Source organism: Papio anubis, chromosome 17, assembly GCF_008728515.1.
Source record: "Papio anubis isolate 15944 chromosome 17, Panubis1.0, whole genome shotgun sequence".
In the NCBI taxonomy this organism is placed as follows: Eukaryota; Metazoa; Chordata; class Mammalia; order Primates; family Cercopithecidae; genus Papio; species Papio anubis.
Genome location: NC_044992.1, coordinates 6,449,713 through 6,470,744, shown reverse-complemented (window position 1 = coordinate 6,470,744; position 21,032 = coordinate 6,449,713). Strand labels below are relative to the sequence as shown.

General features: G+C 40.4%; 1 long non-coding RNA gene across 3 annotated transcripts in view; it reads left to right on the top strand.

The window, feature by feature from the left end:
• The window catches only part of LOC103878624, a 62,596-nt gene extending 42,576 nt beyond the window's left edge, over nucleotides 1-20,020 (top strand). The window contains exons 4-6 of one of the 3 annotated variants that reach the window (XR_001896189.3): nucleotides 15,258-15,354; nucleotides 17,233-17,342; nucleotides 19,664-20,020. This is a non-coding gene — a long non-coding RNA (uncharacterized LOC103878624). Of the gene's footprint in view, nucleotides 1-15,257; nucleotides 15,355-17,232; nucleotides 17,343-18,296; nucleotides 18,639-19,663 lie in introns of those variants that run through there. The other 2 variants (XR_638863.4, XR_002517960.2) reach the window with 2 other exon arrangements.
• The last annotated feature ends 1,012 nt before the right edge of the window (nucleotides 20,021-21,032 follow it).

The following is a 21,032-nucleotide window of genomic DNA, read 5'->3' as shown; positions in this document are numbered from 1 at the left end:
AATGGAACAGAATAGAGAACTCAGAAATAAGGCTGCACATACAACTGTCTGATCTTCGACACGGCAAAAAAACCCCACAAGCAATGGGGAAAGGACTTCCTATTCAATAAATGGTGCTGGGATAACTGGCTATCCATATACAGAATATTGAAACTGGACTCTTACCTATCACCATAAACAAAAATTAACTCAAGATGAATTAAAGACTTAAATGTAAGACCTTAAACTGTAAAAACCCTAGAAGAAAACCTATGAAATAATCTCGACATTGGCCTTGGCAAATAATTTATGGCTACATCCTCAAAAATAATTGCAAGAAAAATAAAAATTGACCAGTGGGACCTAATTAAAAAGCTTTTGCACAGCAAGAGAAGCCATCAACAGATTCGACAGAAAACCTACAGAATGGGAGAAAATATTTGCAAACTACGCATCCAAAAAAGGCCTAATGTCAGAATTTATAAGGAACTTAAATAAATCAACAAGCGAAAACCAAATAACCCCATTAAAAAGTGGGCAAAGGTCATGAACAGACATTTCTCAAAAGACAACATAAAAGCAGCCAACAAACATATGAAAAAAATGCTCACAATCACTAATCATTAGGGAAATGCAAATCAAAACCACAATGAGATACCATCTCACAGCAGTCAGAAGGGGCTTTGTTAAAAAGTAAAAAAAAATAACAGATATTGATGGGGCTGCAGTGAAAACGGAATGCTCGTACACTGTTGGTGGGAATGTGAATCAGTTCAGCCCCTGTGGAGAGCAGTTTGGAGATTTCTCAGAAAACTAAGAGTTAAGCAACCATTTCACCCAGCCATTCTATTACTGGTTATACACCCAAAGGATAATAAATCATTCCAGCAATAAGACATGCATCCATACATTCAATGCAGCACCACTCATAACAGCAAAGACATGGAATCAACCTAGGTACCCATCGATGGTGGACTGGATAAGGAAAACATGGTACATCTATACCATGGAATACTATGCAGCCATCAAAAGAATGAAATCATGTCCTTTGCTGCAACATAGATACAGGTGGAGAACATTATCCAAAGCAAACTCATGCATAAACAGAAAGCCAAATACTACATATTCTCACTTATAAGTGGGAGCTAAACATTAGGTGCACATGGACATAAAACCAGGAACAATAGACACTGGGGAATACAAGAGTGGGGAGGGAGGGCTCGGGGCAGGGGTTAAAAAACTACCTATTTGGTACTATGCTCGTCACCTGGGTGACAGGTTCAGTTATACTCCAAACCTCAGCATCATGTAATCTACCTTTGTAAGAAACCTGCATATATAGGTGGGGTGCGGTGGCTCACGCCTGTAATCCTAACACTTTGGGAGGCCGAGGCAGGTGGATCACCTGAGGTCAGGAGTTTGAGACCAGCCTGGCCAGCATGGTGAAACCCTGTCTCTACTAAAAATGCAAAAATGAGCCGGGCATGGTGGAGGGTGCCTGTAATCCCAGCTACTCGGGAGTCTGAGGTAGGAGAATTGCTGGACCCTGGGAGGCGGAGGTTGCCGTGAGCAGAGATGGTGCGACTATGCTCCACCCTGGGCGATACAGTGAGACTCCGTCTCAAAAAAAAAAAAAAAAAAAAAATAATAATAATAATAAAATAAAAGTAAAAAGATATTTAAATAGAAAAAAGCTTATGGAATTAGGATATAAAGGAAAAATTCGTGCAAGTGTAAAATATGTTTGTGTTTTAAGCTAAGCATTACTATAAATGAGTCAAAAAGTTAAAAAGAATTAAAGAGTTTATAAAGTAAAAAAGTTATAGTAAGCTAAAGTTAATTTATTATTGAAGAAAGAAGTTTTCTGTTTTTTGTTTTTTTGTTTTTTTTTTAGGCAGAGTCTCACTCTGTCGCCCAGGCTGGAGAGCAGTGGCACCATCTCGGCTCACCGCAACCTCCACTTCCCGGGTTCAAGTGATTCTCCTGCCTCAGCCTCTGAGTAGCTGGGACTACAGGCGCGCACCACCATGCCTGGCTAAATTTTGTATTTTTAGTAGAGACGGGGTTTCAGCATGTTGATCAGGCTGGTCTCGAACTCCTGACCTCATGATCTGCCCGCCTCGGGCTCCCAAAGTGCTGGGATTACAGGCATGAGCCACCGTGCCTGGCCGAAAGAAGTTTTTAAAGATAAATTTAGTGTAGGGGAGATGTACAATGTTTATAAAGTGTGCAGGAGTGTCCGGCAATGCCCCAGGCCTTCACGTTCCCTCACCACTCACTCACTGACCCACCCACAGCAACTTCCAGTTCTGCAAGTTCCACTCATGGTCAGTGCCCTGTACAGGTGTGCCATTTTGAATCTTTAATACCATACTTTTACTGTACCTTTTCTGTGTTGAGATACACAAATACTTACAATTGTGTTGCAATTGCCTACAATATTTAGTATAGTAACATGCTGTGCAGTTTTTTTGAGCAATGGACTATACCATATAGTCTAGGTGTGTAGTGGGTTATACCACGTAGGTTTAAGTGCACTCTATGATGTATGCACAACACTGAAATTGGCTAGTGATGCATTTCTCAGAGTGATGTACGTCTCAGAATGTATCCCCATGGTTAAGTGATGTGCGATTGTATTTCAAAAAGGCTATTCTTCTTCCTTCTGGCCTCCGTGATTGCTGATGAGAAATCTGCTGTCACTCAAATTATTTCTTCCTGAAGGTATAACGTTGTCTGCCTCTCCCATTGTTTTCAATTTTTTTTTCTTTGTCTTGGGATAGTTTTTAGATATTTGATGATGATGTGTCTTTGGCATAGATTTCTTTGAGTTTACTCTGTTTGGGGTTTGCTAAGGTAGATTTAGATCTTTTGCCAAATTTGGGGAAATTTCATTTATTATATTTTTGAATAGTTTCTCAGCTCCACCCCCTGTCTCCTTTCCTTTTGTGACTAAAGTGATGTGATTTCTGGATCCTCTGTTGTAGCCCCTCAGGTCCCTGAGATTCTTTTTTTTCTTTTTTCTTTTCCTATTTTCTTTCTGTTGTTCAGATTGGGCAATTTCTTTTTTTCTTTTCTTTTTTTTTTTTTTTTTGAGACGGAGTCTTGCTCTGTCACCCAGGCTGGAGTGCAGTGGCCGGATCTCAGCTCACTGCAAGCTCCGCCTCCCGGGTTTACGCCATTCTCCTGCCTCAGCCTCCCGAGTAGCTGGGACTACAGGCACCCGCCACCTCGCCCAGCTAGTTTTTTGTATTTTTTAGTAGAGACGGGGTTTCACCGTGTTAGCCAGGATGGTCTCGATCTCCTGACCTCGTGATCCGCCCGTCTCGGCCTCCCAAAGTGCTGGGATTACAGGCTTGAGCCACCGCGCCAGGCCAAGATTGGGCAATTTCTATTCTGTCTTGCATTTCACTGAGTTTTCCTCTGTTTCCCCCATTCTGCTATTAAGCCCATATACTGAGCTTTTTACCTTGGTTGTTCTATTTTTCAGTTCTAAAATTTCCATTTGGTTCTTTTTAAATTTTTTATATCCCGGCTGATAGTTTTCATTTTCTATGTGTTTCAAGTGTGTTTATAATTGGTCATTGAAACGTCTTTTTATTTTTTGAGACAAAGTCTCAGTCTGTCACCCAGGCTGGAGTGCAATAGCGTAATCTCAGCTCACTGAGACCTCCGCCTCCCAAGTTGAAGTGATGTTGCTGCCTCAGCCTCCTGTGTAGCTGGGATTACAAGCGTGCACCATCATGCTCGGGTAATTTTTTTGTACTTTTAGTAGAGACGGGGTTTCACCAAGTTGGCCAGGCTGGTCTTGAATTCCTGACCTCAAGTGATCCACCCCCCTCAGCCTCCCAAAGTGCTGGGATTATAGGCTTAAACCACTGTACCCAGCCCAGCGGGGGAATTTTAAATGTGCCTTGTCCCAGCCAGGTGAGGGTAGAAATCCAGGCTGCCACTCAGCATTTGCTAATGGGATGGTAACAGGGTTGTGGTTCTTTCCATGATGTTTGGCCAGGATGGTGTGATTTTTGTCTAAAAGTTTTCTGTCTTGCCAAATTACTCCTTTCTGGTCTTTTGGCCAGAGAGACCAGGCTTTCTTGGGGATTTTTTTTTTTTTTTTGGTTTGTGCCCATTGGTCTTTCCAGTGGTTTCTCCAGCATCCAGTTCCAGATATATGAGGAGGAAAAGAAAACCCAGGGGACTCACTGCCATGCCATTCCCAAGGTCCCAAGGCTTCCACCTGCTCTGTCTTCTCTCCACCTTTAAGAGCTTTTTAGTGTTTGTTTTGTCTATAATATCCATGGTTTTAGCTATACTTAGTGAGAAGTATAGGAAGAAGTGCCTCTATTTGATCTTATTTAATCTATTTAATCTTAAGTTCATTCCTTTTTGTAGCTGAGCAATATTTCATTGTATAGAAATGTCACAATTTGATCATCCATTTCATCAACCTGTTGATGAACATTTGGATTGTTTCCAGCTTTTGGCTTTAGGAAACAGTGCTGCTTTGAACGTAATTTTTTTTTTTGTTTTTTTTTTTGAGACAGAGTCTCGCTCTGTCGCCCAGGCTGGAGTGCAGTGGCTTGATCTCGGCTCCGCCTCCCAGGTTCATGCCATTCTTCTGCCTCAGCCTCCCAGTAGCTGGGACTACAGGCGCCCACCACCACGCCCGGCTAATTTTTTGAATTTTTAGTAGAGACGGGGTTTCACCGTGTTAGCCAGGATGGTCTTGATCTCCTGACCTCGTGATCTGTCCACCTCGGTCTCCCAGAGTGCTGGAATTACAGGCATGAGCCACCGCGCCTGGCTGCTTTGAACGTAATTTAATGCTGTTATGAACATATGTTGTTGGGTCTTTGTGTGGACTGTTTTCACTTCTCCTGGGTAAACACTTAGGAGTGGAATTGCTGAGTCATGTGGTAATTGTGTGTGTAACTTTATGAGAAATTGTCAGACTCTTTTTCACAGCTGTTGTACCATTTTACTTTCCTACCAGCGATGTTCCACTTGCTCTACAAACCTCCCCAATGTTTGGTTTTAATAGTCTTTTAAGTTTTAGTCATTCTAGTTTTAATTTGCGTTTCTCTGGTGACTGATGAAGTTGGGCATCTTTTCATGTACCTGTTTGCTGTTCATATAGCTTATTCAGTGAAGTGTCTGTTAACAAATTTGTCCTCATTTTTTTTTTATTGGGCTGTCTTCTTGTTATGAAGTTGTAGAAGTTCTTTATATATTCTGAATACCATCTTTTATTAGATACATGTTTTACAATTTTTTTTTTCTCTCAGTCAGTGCCTTGAGTTTTTGCTGTCTTTTAAAAAAGAAAGCTTTGTTGGACTTGAAATTTCCATTGTCTTAACTGTGTCTTTTGAAGATAATAAGTTTTAAATTTTGATGAAGTTTTTTTTTTTTCTTTGGTAGCTTGTATTTTTGTGTCTTATTTAAGAAAACTTGGCTTGAGCCAAAGTCACAACATTTCTCTCCTACGTTTTTTGTCTAAAAGTTTTATAGCTTTGGGAGGCTGAGGCGGACGGATCATGAGGTCAGGAATTTGAGACCAGCCTGGCCAACATGGTGAAACCCCGTCTCTACTAAAAATACAAAAATTAGCTGGGCATGGTGGCGGGTGCCTGTAATCCCAGCTACTCGGGAGGCTGAGGCAGGAGAATCATTTGAACCCAGGAGAAGGAGAATGCAGTGAGCTGAGATCGCGCCATTGCACTCCAGCCTGGGAGAGAGGGTGAGACTCTGTCTCAAAAAAAAAAATAAATAAATAAATAAATAAAGTTTTATAGCTTCCATTCATATACTGAGGTTTGTTATTTATTTTGAATTATTTTTACATGGTGTGAGATGTTGAGCGCCATTGTTTTGCATATGGATATCCGATTATTCTGGCACCTTTTGTGAAGATTATCCTCTATTATCTTTATACCTTTGTTGAAAATCAATTGATTATATACATGTAGGTCTATTTCTGGACTCTGTCCCATTGATCTATATGTCTATCCTGATGCCAATACTCTTGCTAATAATATATATTACTGTTTCATATATTAATATCTATTACTGAGCTAGCTTTATAGTTAGCTAAGTCTTGAAAGTCAGATAGTATAAGTCTTCCAACTTTGTTCTTATTTTTCTAGATTGTTTTGGATATTCTAGATCTTTTACTTTTCTATTTAAACTTGAGATTCTGCTTGTCCCCTTCTATAAAATAGCTGTCTGAGGTTTTGATTTTTATTGATGCCGAGATCAATCTAGGAAGAATTGATATCTTTTTTTTTTTTTTTTTTGAGATGGAGTCTTTCTCCGTTGCCCAGGCTAGGGTGTAATGGTGTGATCTCAGCTCACTGCAACCTCCACCTCCAGGTTTCAAGCAATTCTCCCACCTCAGCCTCTTGAGTAGCTGAGATTACAGGCACGCACCATCATGCCTGGCTTATTTTTGTATTTTTGTAGAGACGGGGTTTCACCATGTTGGCCAGGCTGGTCTTGAACTCCTGACCTCAGGTGATCTGCCCGCCTCGGCCTCCCAAAGTGCTGGGATTATAGGCGTGAGCCACCGTGCCTGACCAAACGCATTCTTTAGACAAATACATTTGGCAAACCTTAAAATGACGTTCGGCAGAGGTTGCAGCCAAGCACCCAGCACTTTGTGTGGAGAGGCTGTTCTGCGTAGAATAGTGGTTAAGAGCGCAGACCACAGATCCAGACGACCCGTGTTTGCAATTCTGTCTCCGTTATTACTAGATGTGTAACCTTGGGAAAGCTATTTCATCTTTGTGCCTCAGTTGCTTCATTTGTAAATTGTGAAAAGAAGTACCTACACTGAATGATATTTGCGAAAATTAAAGGTCAATACGAGTGAAATGATTGGAATAGTAACTAGTAAGCACTGGTTTAGTATATGATAATAAGTATTATTATTATGACCCACTGTCTACTGGGAAAAGAAGCCTTGCAGTAACAACAAAAATAAAGTGTGTAAGAATCCTGACTGGCATGGCCTGGGTCTGGTGTGAGTGCTGGGTCACGCCTGTAATCCCAGCACTTTGGGAGGCTGAGGCGGGCGGATCACCTGAGGTCGGGAGTTTGAGACCAGCCTGACCGACATGGAGAAACCCCATCTCTACTAAAAATACAAAATTAGCCGGGGGTGGTGGCGCACGCCTGTAATCCTAGCTGCTCGGGAGGCTGAGGCAGGAGAATCGCTTGAACCTGGGACTGGGAGGTGGAGGTTGTGGTGAGCCGAGATCGCTCCATTGTGCTCCAGCCTGGGCTAGCAACAAGAGCAAAACTCCGTCTCAAAAAAAAAAAAAAAAAAGAAAGAAAGAAAAGAAGAATCCTGACTGAAGCCTAGGAGCACAGAGATTGGAAGAGTCAGGGGAGTTTTCAATGAGAAGTTAATACTGAAGTCTTAAAAAAAAGTTTAAAACCACTTTTATTGAGATATGATTGATATGAAAAGCTATTCCTATTTAATGATCACGCATCAATGAATTTGCCGATAAATATATTCCTGGGAAACCAACATGACCATCAAACCCATCGTCATCTCCCAAAGTTTCCTCCTGTCCCCCTCTGTGATAATGATGATGATGATGATGATGTGTGGTGCTTTTTTTTTTTTTTTGGCAAGAACACTTAACATAAAATCTACTCTTTTAGCAATTTTAAGTACAAAATATAGCATTGTTAGCTACCGGAAGTATGCCACATAGTAGATTTCCAGAACTTATTTATCTTGCATAATTGAAGTTTTGTACCCTGTAATTACCACCTCCTCATTTTCCCCTCCCTGCATCCCTTGTGTTTTTATTGAGACACGGTCTCACTCTGTTGCCCAGGCTGGGGTGCAGTGGCACAATCTCGGCTCACTGCAACCTCTGCCTCCCGGGTTCAAGCGATTCTCCTGCCTCGGCTTCCCGAGTAGCTGGGACTACAGGCATCCACCACCATGCCCAGCCAATCTTTGTGTTTTTAGTAGGGACGGGGTTTCACCATGTTGGCCAGGCTGGTCTCGAACTCCTGACCTCAGGTAATCCGCCCGCCTCGTCCTCCCAAAGTGCTGGGATTGCAGGCGTGAGCCACTGCGCCCAGTCTGAATTTGACCATTTTAGATTTCACATATAGGTAAGATCTTATACTCGTCTTTCTGTGCTTGCCTTATTTAACTTAAAATAGTGCCCTCTAGGTCCATATGATGGTCACAAATGGAATCATTTCCTTTTTAAAAATGCTGAATAATATCCCATCATATATATATGTGTGTGTGTATATATATATGCCACAATTTTGTTGTCTATTCATCCATCAATGGACATTTGTTTTCACACCTTGAATATTGCAGAGAATGCTGCAGTGATCGTGGAGTGCACACATCCAGAGATACTGATTGGTTTCCTTCAGATATATACCCAGAAGTGAGTTCCTGAATCATATGGTAGTTCTATTTTTAATTTTTTGAGGAACCACCACACTATTTTCCATGAGTTGTACCGATATATATTTCCACCAACAATGTATAGGAGTTCCCTTTTCTCCACATCCTCACCGACACTTGTTATTTATTTTATTTTATTTTTTGAAACGGAGTCTTGCTCTGTCGCCCAGGCTGGAGTGCAGTGGTGCAATCTCCGCTCACTGCAAGCTCCGCCTCCCGGGTTCACGTCATTCTCCTGCCTTAGCTTCCCGAGTAGCTGGGACTACAGGCGCCCGCCACCACGCCCGGCTAATTTTTTTTTGGTATTTTTAGTAGAAACGGGGTTTCACCGCGTTAGCCAGGATGGTCTTGATCTCCTGACCTCGTGATCCGCCCGTCTCGGTCTCCCAAAGTGCTAGGATTACAGGCGTGACCCACCGCGCCCAGCCGACACTTGTTATTTTTGAATTTTTGATAATACTCATGCTAACAGGTGTGAGATTAGGTCTCATTGTGATTTTGATTTGCATTTCCTTGATGATGACTGATGTTCAGCACCCTTTTATATACCTGTTGGACATTTGTATGTCTCCTTTGGAAAAACGTTTGTTCAGGTATTTTGCCCACTTTAAAATCAGGTTGTTTTTTTTTTTGCTGTTGAGTTGTATGAGTTCCTTATACATTTGGAATATTAACCCCTTATCGGATACATGGTATGCAAACGTTTTCTCCCATTCTATGGTTGCCTTTTCATTTTGTTGATTGTTTTCTTTGCTGTGTAGAAACTTTTTAGTTTGATATAATCCTATTTATTTTTGCTTTTGTTGCTTGTGCTTTTGGTACCATGTCCGAAAATGGATATGGATTTTGATGGACCCCCCAAATTATCGTCAAAACCAATGTCATAGAGCTTTCCTGTATGTTTTCTTCTAACATTTTTATGATTTCAGGTCTTACATTTAAGTCTTTAATCCATTTTGAGTTGACTTTTGTGTATGGTATAAATGAGGTCTAGTTTCTTTTTTTAATGTTTGTGTTCAGCTCTTTTGTTTTTGCTCACAATTTCTTTAGATATTAGAGGTCTTTTGTAGCTCAATACAAGTTTTAGGATTTTGTTTTTCTTCTATTTCAGTGAAAAATGCCATTGGAATTTTGAAAGGGGTTGCAGCGAATCTTTAGATCAGTTTGGGTAGTAGAGACATTTTGACAATATTGATTTTTCCTACTCATGGACATGGAATTTTGTGGAATAGGTTTACTGTTCACTGATTACCAACTTCCCTGAGTCCAGTAAGACTGAACACACTCATATGCAACAAATTAAATATAGTGGATTTATTACCTACAGATAGGCAGCAAGGGACAACAGAAGCCCAGTGTTACTGCAAGCATTCCCCGAGTCTCTGGAAAGCTGCTTGTGGTGGATGGAGTGTCACATGTGTGTGCTCCACCTGTATTGCAGCTGAGGGTCCTTCTCAAGAAAAGCAGCCTACCCTGGCTTTTTTTTTTTTTTTTGAGACAGGGTCTCACTGTGTTGCCCAGACTGGAGTGCAGTGGCATGATCTTGGCTCACGGCAACCTCGGCCTCCTGGGTTCAAGAGATTCTCCTGCCTCAGCCTCCTGTATAGCTGGGACTACAGGAGTGTGCCATCAGGCCTGGTTAATTTTTGTATTTTTAGTAAAGATGGGGTTTTGCCCTGTTGCCCAGGCTGGTCTCGAACTCCTGGCCTCCCAAAGTGCTGGGATTACAGGTGTGAGCCACCGCACCTGGCTGGCTTTTTTTAATACCCTGGGATATATGACATACTGGGCTAAATCACTGAAGGACATCTTATTTCTAGGGTGGACTGGAATAGAACCTGGGCTATTCTGGCCAACTCCTTATCTCACGATGGTGAATTCCCAGCACATTTTATAGTTATTCTTGGGAACTACAAGCAATAAACGGGGAAGAACTAAGTCATTGCAAGACCCTCTCCCCCCAAATAACTGTCCTGCAGATATCTTTCCATTTATTTGTGACTTTCCAATGTATTTCATTAATGTTTTATAGTTTTCAGTGTACAGGTCTTTCATCTCCTTATTTAAGTTTATTCCTAAGTATTTGATTCTTCTTGATGTTATTGCAGATGGGATTGTTACCTTAATTTTGCTTTTGGATAGTTTATTGTCAGGGTATAGAAATGCTACTGATATTTGTAGGTTGATTTTTGTATCCTGCAGCTTTATTGAATTCATTTATTAGTTTTAGCAGTTTTTTTGGTGGAATCTTTAGGGTTTTCTACATATAAGATCATGTTAGCAAATGAGACAATTTAACTTCTTCCTTTTCTATTTGGATGCCATTTCGTTCTTTTTCTTGCCTAATTGCTCTGGCTAGGACTTCTAGTACTATGTTGAATAGAAGTGGTGAGAATGGATATCCTTGTCTTGTTCTCAGTCTTAGAGGCAAACTTTTGACTTTCACTGTCAAGTATGATGCTAGCTGTGAGCTTGTCATGTATGGCCTTATTATGTTGTGTTACATTGTTCAGTACCTAATTTGTTGAGAGATTTTATCATGAAAAGATTTTAAGTTTTGTCAGATGCTTTTCTGCATCTATTGAGATGATCATTTTTACCCTTCATTCTGTTAATGTAATGAATCACTTTTATTGATTTGTGTATTTTGAACCACTTTCACATTCCAGGAATAAATCTAACTTGATCATGGTGTATTATTCTTTTAATGTATTGTTGAATTTTGTTTGCTAGTATTTTATTGAGGATTTTTGCATTTGTGTTTATCAGGGATATTGTCTTGTATTTTTCTTTTCTTGTAGTGTTCTTATCTGGCTTTGGGATCAGGGTAACGCTGGTCTTGTAGAAAGAGTTTAGAAGTGTTCCCTCCTCTTTAATTTTTGGAAAAAATTGAGAAGGATTGGCATTAATTCTTCTTTAAAGGTTTGTAGAATTCACCAGTGAAGCCATCTAGTCTTTGTTAGTACTCTGTTCAGATTTTGTATTTCTCCTGACTTAGTTTTTGTAGGTTGTAAGTTCTGAGAATTTATCCTCTTTTTTTAATTTTTATTTTTGAGACAGAGTCTTGATCTGTCACCCAGGCTGGAGTGCAGTGGTGCAATCTCGGCTCACCGCAAGCTACGCCTCCTGGGTTCATGCCATTCTCCCGCCTCAGCCTCCCGAGTAGCTGGGACTACAGGCACCTGCCACCGTGCCTGGCTAATTTTTGTTTTTGTATTTTTAGTAGAGACGGGGTTTCACCGTGTTAGCCAGGATGGTCTCAATTTCCTGACCTCGTGATCTGCCCACCTTGGCCTCCCAAAGTGCTGGGATTACAGGCGTGAGCCACCATGCCCGGCTAAATTTATCCATTTTTTCATTACCCAATTTGTTGGTGTATAATTGGTCACAGTAACCTCTTATGATCCTTTGTATTTTCATGGTATCAGTTGGAATGACTCATCCTTCAGTTATAATTTTATTTACATCTCATCTCTTTCTTAGTTTAAAGGTTTATCAATTTTGTGTTTTTCAAAAACCCAACTCTTTGTTTCATTGATTTCTTTTTATTGTTTTTCTAGTCTCTATTTCATTTATTTCTGGTCTAAGTTTTATTATTCCTTTTGCTAACTTTGGGCTTTGTTCTTATTTTTATATTTCTTTGGGGTGTAACTTTAGGTTGTTTATGTGAGATCTTTTCTCTTATTAATGTAATCATTTGTTGCTGTGAACTTCCTTGCAATAACTGCGTTTGTTGCATCCCATACATCCCATTTTGGTATTTTTTTTTTTTTTTTTGGTTTTGTTTGTCACAAGATATTTTTGTCTTTTCTTTGAATTTCTTCTTTGACCCATTGGTTTTTCAGGAGTGTGTTGCTTAATTTCTGCATATTTGTGAGTTTTCCAATTTTCCTCCTATTATTTCTAGTTTCATTTCATTGTGATTGGAAAAGGTATTTCATATGATTTCAATCTTCGTAAATTTGTTAAGACTTATTTCGTTATTTAACATGTGATCTATCCTGGAGAATGTTCCATGTGGGCTTAAGAAGAATGTGTATTTTGCTTCTGTTGGATAGAATGTCACATATATGTTCACTGGATCTATTTGGTATCTAGTGTTTAATTCCACTGTTTCCTTATTTATTTTCTGTCTGGATGATCCATCCATTGTTGAGTGGGGGTATTGATTTCTTCTACTATGTATTGCTGTCTTATGTCTTCCTGATGAATTGACCTTTTTGTTAGTATATATAATGACCTTCTTTGTCTCTTATGACAGTTTTTGACTTGAAGTCTATTTTGTCTCATGTAAGTATAGCCACCTTTGCTCTCTTTTGGTTATCATTTTTATGGGATGTGTTTTTCATCCATTCACTTTCAGGCTATTTGTGTCCTTAGATCAAAAGTGAGTCTCTTGTAGACAGCATATAGTTGGGTCTTATTTTTGAAAATCCATTTATCGGCCAGGTGCGGTGGCTTGCACCTGTAATCCCAGCACTTTGGGAGGCCGAGGCAGGTGGATCATAAGGTCAGGAGTTCAAGACCAGCCTGGCCAACACAGTGAAACCCCATCTCTACTAAAAATACAAAAATTAGCTGGGCATGGTGGTGGGTGCCTGTAATCCCAGCTACTCAGGAGGCTGAGGCGGGAGAATGGCATGAACCCAGGAGGCAGAGGTTGCAGTGAGCCAAGATCAGGTCACTGCACTCTAACCTGGGTGAGAGAGCGAGACTCCATCTCAAAAAAAAAAAAAAAAAAAGAATTCCGTTTATCTACTCTATGCCTCTTGATGAGAGAATTTAGTCTATATACATTAAAGTAATAATTGATAGGTAAGGACTTACTATTGCTATTTTGTTAATTGTAGTTCCTTTCTTCCTCTCTTGTTGTCTTCCTTTGTGGCTTTATTATTATTGTTTGTGGTGGTATGCTTTGATTCTTTTTTTTTTTATCTTTTGTGTATCTACTATAGGATTTTTTTTGTTTTTGTGATTACCAGGAGGCTTACATAAAACGTCCTATAGTTATAATAGTCTATTTTAAACTGGTAACAACTTAATTTTTATTACATACAAAGATTATACACTTTTACTTCTCCCCTCACATTTTTATTATTTATATCACAATTTACAGCTTTTTATATTGTGTATCCAACTATATACCATCATCATGGTATTAGAGAATTGTGAGTTTGACTATACTTACCTTAGTCAGTGAGTATATGTTTTCATGTTGCTGATACATGTTCCTTTCATTTGAACTTGAAGGTCTCCCTTTCATATTTCTTGTAAGGCAAGTCTGGGGTGATGAACTTCCTCAGTTTTGGTTTGTCTGGGAAGGTCTTTGTCTTTCTCTCCTTTTTGAAGGACGGCTTTGCTGGGTATGTTTTTGGTTGGCAGTTTTTTTTCTTTCAACACTTGGAGTATATCGTTCCACTCTATCTTGGTCTGCAGGGTTTTTGGTGAGAAACCCACTGATAGTCTTATGGAGGTTTCTTTGTATGTATTGAGTTGTTTTTCTTTTGCTGCTTTAAAAATTCTCTGGTAAAAGGAATTTGAGGAGGTAAAAGATAAATAAAATAAAACAAAAGGAAAAAAGTTATCTCTTTGTCTTTGATTTTTGACTATTTGATTATAATGCATCTTGGTGAAGACCTCTTTATTCTCAATGTATATGGAGTTCTTTGGGCTTAATGGATCTGGGTGTTTTTGTTTTTGTTTTTGTTTTCTTTACAGATTTGGAAAGTTTTCTGTCATTATATTTTAAAATAAGCTTTCCTTGCGTTTCTCTTTCTCTGGTCCTTTTGGGATTTCTACGATATGTATATTAGTTTGCTTGATATTTTCCTGTAAGTCCAGCACAGTTGAGCCAGCTGCTAAGATCCATGCCTGTTGTTAATGTTCATGTTCTCTCAGCAGCAGTTAATGTAGGTCATGCACAGTGGTGTGTTGGACCCCATACATGGTGGTGGGGCATGCAGGTTGCGTAGACTCATTGGGTGGAGGGTCCTCAGGTGAGTCATCTGGTGGGATTTGTGGGCAAGTCTCCTGCTGGAGTCTGTGAGCTAGTTGGCAGCATCTGTGGTTGGTTGTTGAAACCACATGCTGGTTGCTGTGCACTCCATTCCCTTCTCCCTGTTCCTAGATGATCAGTCATGCTGACCCTCTGTATTCTGGGCAGGGAGACAGAAGTGAGCCTCCTGGGCAATGTTCTTCAAGTCTAGGGAAGCCAAGTGTTCACTATGCTTTTACCTTCCCCTGTGGAGAGATTGAAGGCCAAAGGAGCTTCTCTCAGCACAAGCTTTGCCTCCTTGGGGGAGGGCTGATGCAGGTAAAGTGGAACTGCACTTCTTACCCTTTTCGATGCTTCCACTCTTGGGTTGATTTGCTCCAGCGGGGTGCTGGAACCTCAGCCAGACTCCAGGCCTCTCACATAATGATTCTTATCTGTCACTGCCTGCCTTAACTGGTGTTTCTATGGGGGGATGAGAGCTGGAGCATCCTATTCTGCCCTGTTACTGATTTCACTCCTGGACTGAATTTTGAAGAATGAACAGAACTCACTACCAGATGTATAAAGAGAAAAGAGCATCCTAAGCAGAGGGAACTCCAGGTACAAAGGCACAGAAATTTAATATATCAAGGTGCTTGTGACGGACAGTAAGTTTTTTGTGGGACTTGGATGTAGGTTTCACGGAAGGGGACAGTGGGAGTGTGTAATTGCAAAGTTGGTCAGGGGCCAGATTATCATGGGCTCATATGTACAGTGAAAACTATAAAAGAAAATGGAAAACTTGTGATGACTCTGCTTATTGAACTTTACCAGTGAAGACTTTTCCTTCTATCTGAGCAGGATTTTAGACGTGGATTCATCAATGAGCATTTGCAGTACTGTACATGGGAGAAGTCAGGAGTGATAGTTGAGCTAAGAGATAGAGACATCAGTAAAGGTATGTACAGTCACAGTTTGTGAGACAGGCAATAAGATGAATTCATTCAACTAATTCATTCAACTAATATTTGTTAAGTATCTACCACATACCCCCAAACTTGTAGAAATTGAAGACACAGCAGTGAATAAAGAGAAAAAAATCCCACTCTTATTCTGTTGTACTCCATGTATTTACTATATATGTGTATATATATATATTCTGGAATATTTTAAAGCAAATCCCAGACATCATGTCATTTCACCTTTGAATATTTTAGTATGTGTCTTTAATTGATAAGGACTTTAAAAATACACAGCCTTCATACATAACTACCATATCATTTATCATATCGTAATATATAATACCATGATATCATTTAATAGTATGCATTTATATTTTCACTAGTGTTTAAAAATGTCTTTTTAAAATTAGTTACTTTGGGCCAGGTGTGGTGGCTTACGCCTGTGATCCCAGCCCTTTGGGAGGCCCAGGCGGGCAGATCACTTGAGAGCCAGGAGTTCACATCCAGCCTGGTCAGCATGGTGAAACCCCATCTCTACTAAAAATACAAAAATCAGCCAGACGTGGTGGCGTGCACCTGTAGTCCCAGATACTCGGGAGGCTGAGGCAGGAGAATTGCTTGAACCTGGGAGGCAGAGGTTGCAGTGTACAGAGAGTGCACCATTGCACTCCATCCTGGGTCACAGAGCGACTCTATATCAGTAAATAAATAAATAAATAAAATCAGGTGCCTTGAATCCAGGTTCAAATCCAGGGTCACATATTGTATTTGATTGACATGTCTCTTGTCTCTATTAAAATCTAACACCTCCCTAGCCTTCCTTTGGTATTCTTTTTTTTTTATGCCTCTTAAAAATTTTTAAAAAATTATCATATAATAAAATTAGCTTTTTGGTATACAGTTCTACACATTTTAACACATGTATAGATTCATGTAACCACAACCACAGTCAGTATACACAACAGTTTTTTCACCTGCATGTGTGGGGTAGGAGGGGATTTGGTGGTTGATCCTCTGTGACACACTGTTAAGCACCCCCTTGATTTTGGCTCTGTGGCTCACCTTTCCACCCTGAACCTCCCAGGGCTGAGCCTTTCCAGGTTCTGCGGGGGTTTAATGGCTCACTTTCCACTGCGTTACTCTTCTTCAGGGTTAGGAAAATTAAATCGCCCAAGGTTCCACATCGTATTGTGGAATTCAGACTCGAACCCAGGTTTTCCATCTTCAAACCTCTATGTTTAAAATTTATTGTATAAAACCAGAAAAAAGCCTGAGCACTTAGAGTACCAGAAGAACCAATTTCAGAATATAGATGCAGGATTCCTAAATAAAATAGTAACAAACTGAATCTAGCACAAATTAATGAAAAATCTATGCACGGTAGATAATAAATAAATATGAAGTAAAGTGAGGTACCATTTTTGTGCATAGGTTACTAACTTGGTGGAGATTTTAAGAGAAATACTACCAACTATAGGCAATGGATGGAGAAAATAGGCATTCTTATATGTTTCTGGTGTGAAACCAAAAATTGGTATCACCTTTCAAGGGGTCAGTTTTACTATATATAACAAAACTCTTAATATTTCATGCAACTTTTAACCCAGAAGTTCCACCTCTAGGAATTTAGTTTCAGGAAGCAATCATGATATTCACAAAAATTTAGCTATGAGGATATTCATTTCAGTGTTATTTATAATACTGAAAATTCATAACAATGTATCTGTCCACTAATATGGACTTCATAAAATAAAATACCAGACACAAAATAATGTTGAAGAATAGTTTTAATAACATGAATATATGATAATGTTATAGTCAGTGAAATACATAGTTTCAAAACAGTATTTTTTTTTTTTTTTTTGCATTACAAGGGATTCTTTCTATTGCAAGTAACGAAAACTCACCTAAAAATGGCTTAAGAGAAAGAAAAGGAAAATATTGATTCATAATACTGGAAAGTCCAGGGTCAAAATGTCTTCAGGTAAGACTGCATCCAGCCTCATCCTCAGTAATCTGTTTCCATCTCTTGGTTTGGCTTTACTTTCAGATAGACTCTCTAAAAGCATTGTTAAAGAGAGCTACCGGCAGCTCTGGGATTATGCTTTACCAATTTAATAATCTAACAGGACAAGAGAATTTCCTTTCAAATCATTCTAGCAAAAATCCTAGGGCTGAATCTCATTGGCCAGGTCTGGCTCATGTACTCCTCTCTTTAACTGAGAGGAGGTGTGAGTCCCATTTGAACTATGTCATAATAATGATAGCTGAAATTGATTGAGTATTGACTATGTGTCAGATTATGAGTCTAAGTCCCAGGATTTGATGTGTAACTTTAAGCAATTTAACCTTCCTAAGCCAGAAAAGAACACATAATCTGTGTCCTCTGTATTATTTCACTAAATTCTCTTGGCAATCCTACTGAAACAGATGCCATATCCACCCTCATTGTATGGATGAAGAAACTGAAGGTCAGGCAGGTTAATTATTGGCTTAGTCCATTTAGTGTTGCTATAAAGGCATACCTGAGGCTGGGTAATTTCTAAAGAAAAGAGGCCGATTTGGCTCATGGTTCTGTAGGCTTTACAAGAAGCATGGCACTGGCATCTGCATTAGGTGAGAGCCTCAGGCTGCTTCTACTAATGGTAGAAGGTGAAGGGAAGCCAGCATGTGCGGAGATCACATGGTGAGAAAGGAAGCAAGGTGTGGAGGCCATGCCAGGCTCTTTTTAACAATCAGTTCTCCTGGTAATGAATAGAAGAAGAACTTACCCTTGAGGGAAGACACTAATTTGCTGATGAGGGACCCACCCCCATGACCCGAATACCTCCCATTGGGCCCCACCTTCAACATTAGGTATCAAATTTCAACATGGGATTTGAAGGGGACAAACATCCAAACTAAAGCAAGTTTCTTTCTTTCTTTTTTTTGCATATAGATGTCAACGCAAAAATTGCACAGGATAAAATCAAGTAGGCAAGGAAGTCTTTATTCAAAGCTATTGCAATGGGAGAGAGGCCAGAACTAAAATCTGAATTTACCTCCCCTGAAACAGAGTAGGAGAGTTTTTCAGAGCTGAAGTGTAGGGGGATCACAAGTTTCTTATTTAAGTTGAAAGAATTAGCAAATGATGCAATTCACTCACATGGATTGAGAATATGGGAGGTAGCAGTTCTTCAAAGAAGAATCAGATGCTGCTTCAGACCTTGACTATAAAGCCCAAAACAAAAGTAAAGAAAAACAAAACAACCCCATAGAATAAACAAGGATATAAAAACTTTAAAAGTCTACTATTCATATACTTGGAAAGGTACAGAATAGATTGTACCCGTGTTATAAGAGCAGAATAAGATCATGATACATCTTTTTTTTTTTTTTTTTTTTTGAGACGGAGTCTCGCTCTGTCACCCAGGCTGGAGTGCAGTGGCCGGATCTCAGCTCACTGCAAGCTCCGCCTCCCGGGTTCAGGCCATTCTCCTGCCTCAGCCTCCCGAGTAGCTGGGACTACAGGCGCCCGCCACCACACCCGGCTAGTTTTTTGTATTTTTTAGTAGAGACGGGGTTTCACCGTGTTAGCCAGGATGGTCTTGATGTCCTGACCTCGTGATCCGCCCGTCTCGGCCTCCCAAAGTGCTGGGATTACAGGCTTCAGCCACCGCGCCCGGTCGATACATTTCAAGAGAAGGAAAAAGGGCCCTTAAAAATTAAAGCAAAGAGTGGACCTGAAAAATGTAACAGAAGAGTTGGAAGATAAACTTGAGGAAATCGCCCAAGAAGACACAGAGATGAAAAATAGGAAAGCAAAGATAAAGAAGATTAGAGATTAAGACTGGCGTGTTCAATATCTGAATAATATGTGTTCAAGAGAGAAAAAGAACATGTAGGAGAGGCAGTCATCAATAAAACCATACAGAAAAGTTTACTCAAAACTCATGAAGGACATGAGTTTCCAGATTGAAAGAGTTCTTCAAGTGCCCAGAAAAATGGATGAAAAAAGACCTGTGGAGACACATTGTCATGGCATTTCAGAACACAGAGTCCAAGAGATTGTAAAAGCTTAGAGAGCAAGGGAGAGGGTACATACGAAGATCAAATATAAAGGATCGGGAATCAGCTTTGGTTTTGCCGGCTTCGATAAACAATGGTAGAGGCAAGAGACACCAGAGCAGTGCTTTTCAAAATTCTTAAGAAAAACTATTCCCAGCCTAGAATTCTGTACCCAGCTAAACTATCAACCAAATATGAGTGTAAAATAAGGGCATTTTCAGATATGCAAGATTTACTTCACATGCATTCTTTCTTAAGGGGCTACTGGAGGCTGTGCTTCTTGAATGAGAGGACAAGCCAAGAAGGAACACATGGGGCACAACAGGTAGGAATCTAACACAGGAGAGTGGTGAAGGGACTCTAGGGTAAGGGTGATGGGAGAGTCCAGAATGACAGTTATGAACTAGGTGCAGAAGGAAACACGTCCAGCCTGAAGAAGCGGGACACCAGGACTCCAAGGAGAGACACACTGAGGGCTTCCATCACCACCGTCCCCACTGCCATCACGCTAACTTTTAAATCAAGGACTCAATACCCAGAGTCTGGCCCAGATTTTTCCTCTGTACTGACCTTATTTTGTCCACATGCTGATAAAGTTCCTGCTCATTCCTCCAATGCTCTGATACTTGATCTGCTGTGGGTGTTGTCTAGAAATGTTCTGCCTTGACCTCTTCTGGGAAGTGGACGGGAAGTCGTGATGAGCAGAATATACAGAACAGCCATCTCCTTCTGACTATGTCCTTGTCAAACATCTAAAACCCGGCCCATTCTCCAGTGCCACCGTATGTCTCACCTGTGCTGAGCCCGGTGACTCCCAGTGTTACTCACCATCTGACTCAATGATTTTCCCATAAAAGGCTCTTATAAATGCTTAGGGAAGCTGAAGCCAGACAATGACCGAGAGGCCGTTCAGTTTATCTTCTCCTGAGCCTTCCTCAAACAGTGGTAACATCACCCTTTCCTTATTCTTCTAGATTGGTGCTTGCTGCTCAGTTTTTCAAAACTGAGTCATGCTGTTTAGGGATGTATATATTGGTGGAAAACTGTAAAGGAAATAGGAGAATGATTAACATTAAGTCATCATCGTGGTTATCACTGTGGGTGGAGAAGAGACCACAGTTGGGGAGGGATAAGCAGAGGTTTCTAAAGGACTGGTTATGTTTTATATCTTAAACTGGGTGGATGATTATTTACCTTATTATTATAATATTAGGTTGGTGCAAAAGTAATTGTGGCTTTTGCCATTACTTTTAATTTGCCATTACTTTTAAAATTTTATCCATCCTTCTGTTTGTATGATGCATTTTACAACAAACCATTTTAAAAATCAGGTGTTGGCCGGGCACGGTCGCTCAAGCCTGTAATCCCAGCACTTTGGGGAGGCGAGGCCAGTGAGGATCACAAAAGGTCCGGGACTCCAGCCGAGAGACCATCCTGGCTGACGCGGTGAAACCCCGTCTCTACTAAAACTTAGCGGGGCTGAGGTGGCAGGCGCCTGTAGTCCCAGCTACTCCCGGGAGGCTGAGGCAGGAGAATGGAGTGTAAACCTGGGAGGTGGAGCTTGCAGTAGGCGAGATCCGGCGCACACACTCCAGCCTAGGCGACAGGCGAGAGACTCTGTCTCAAA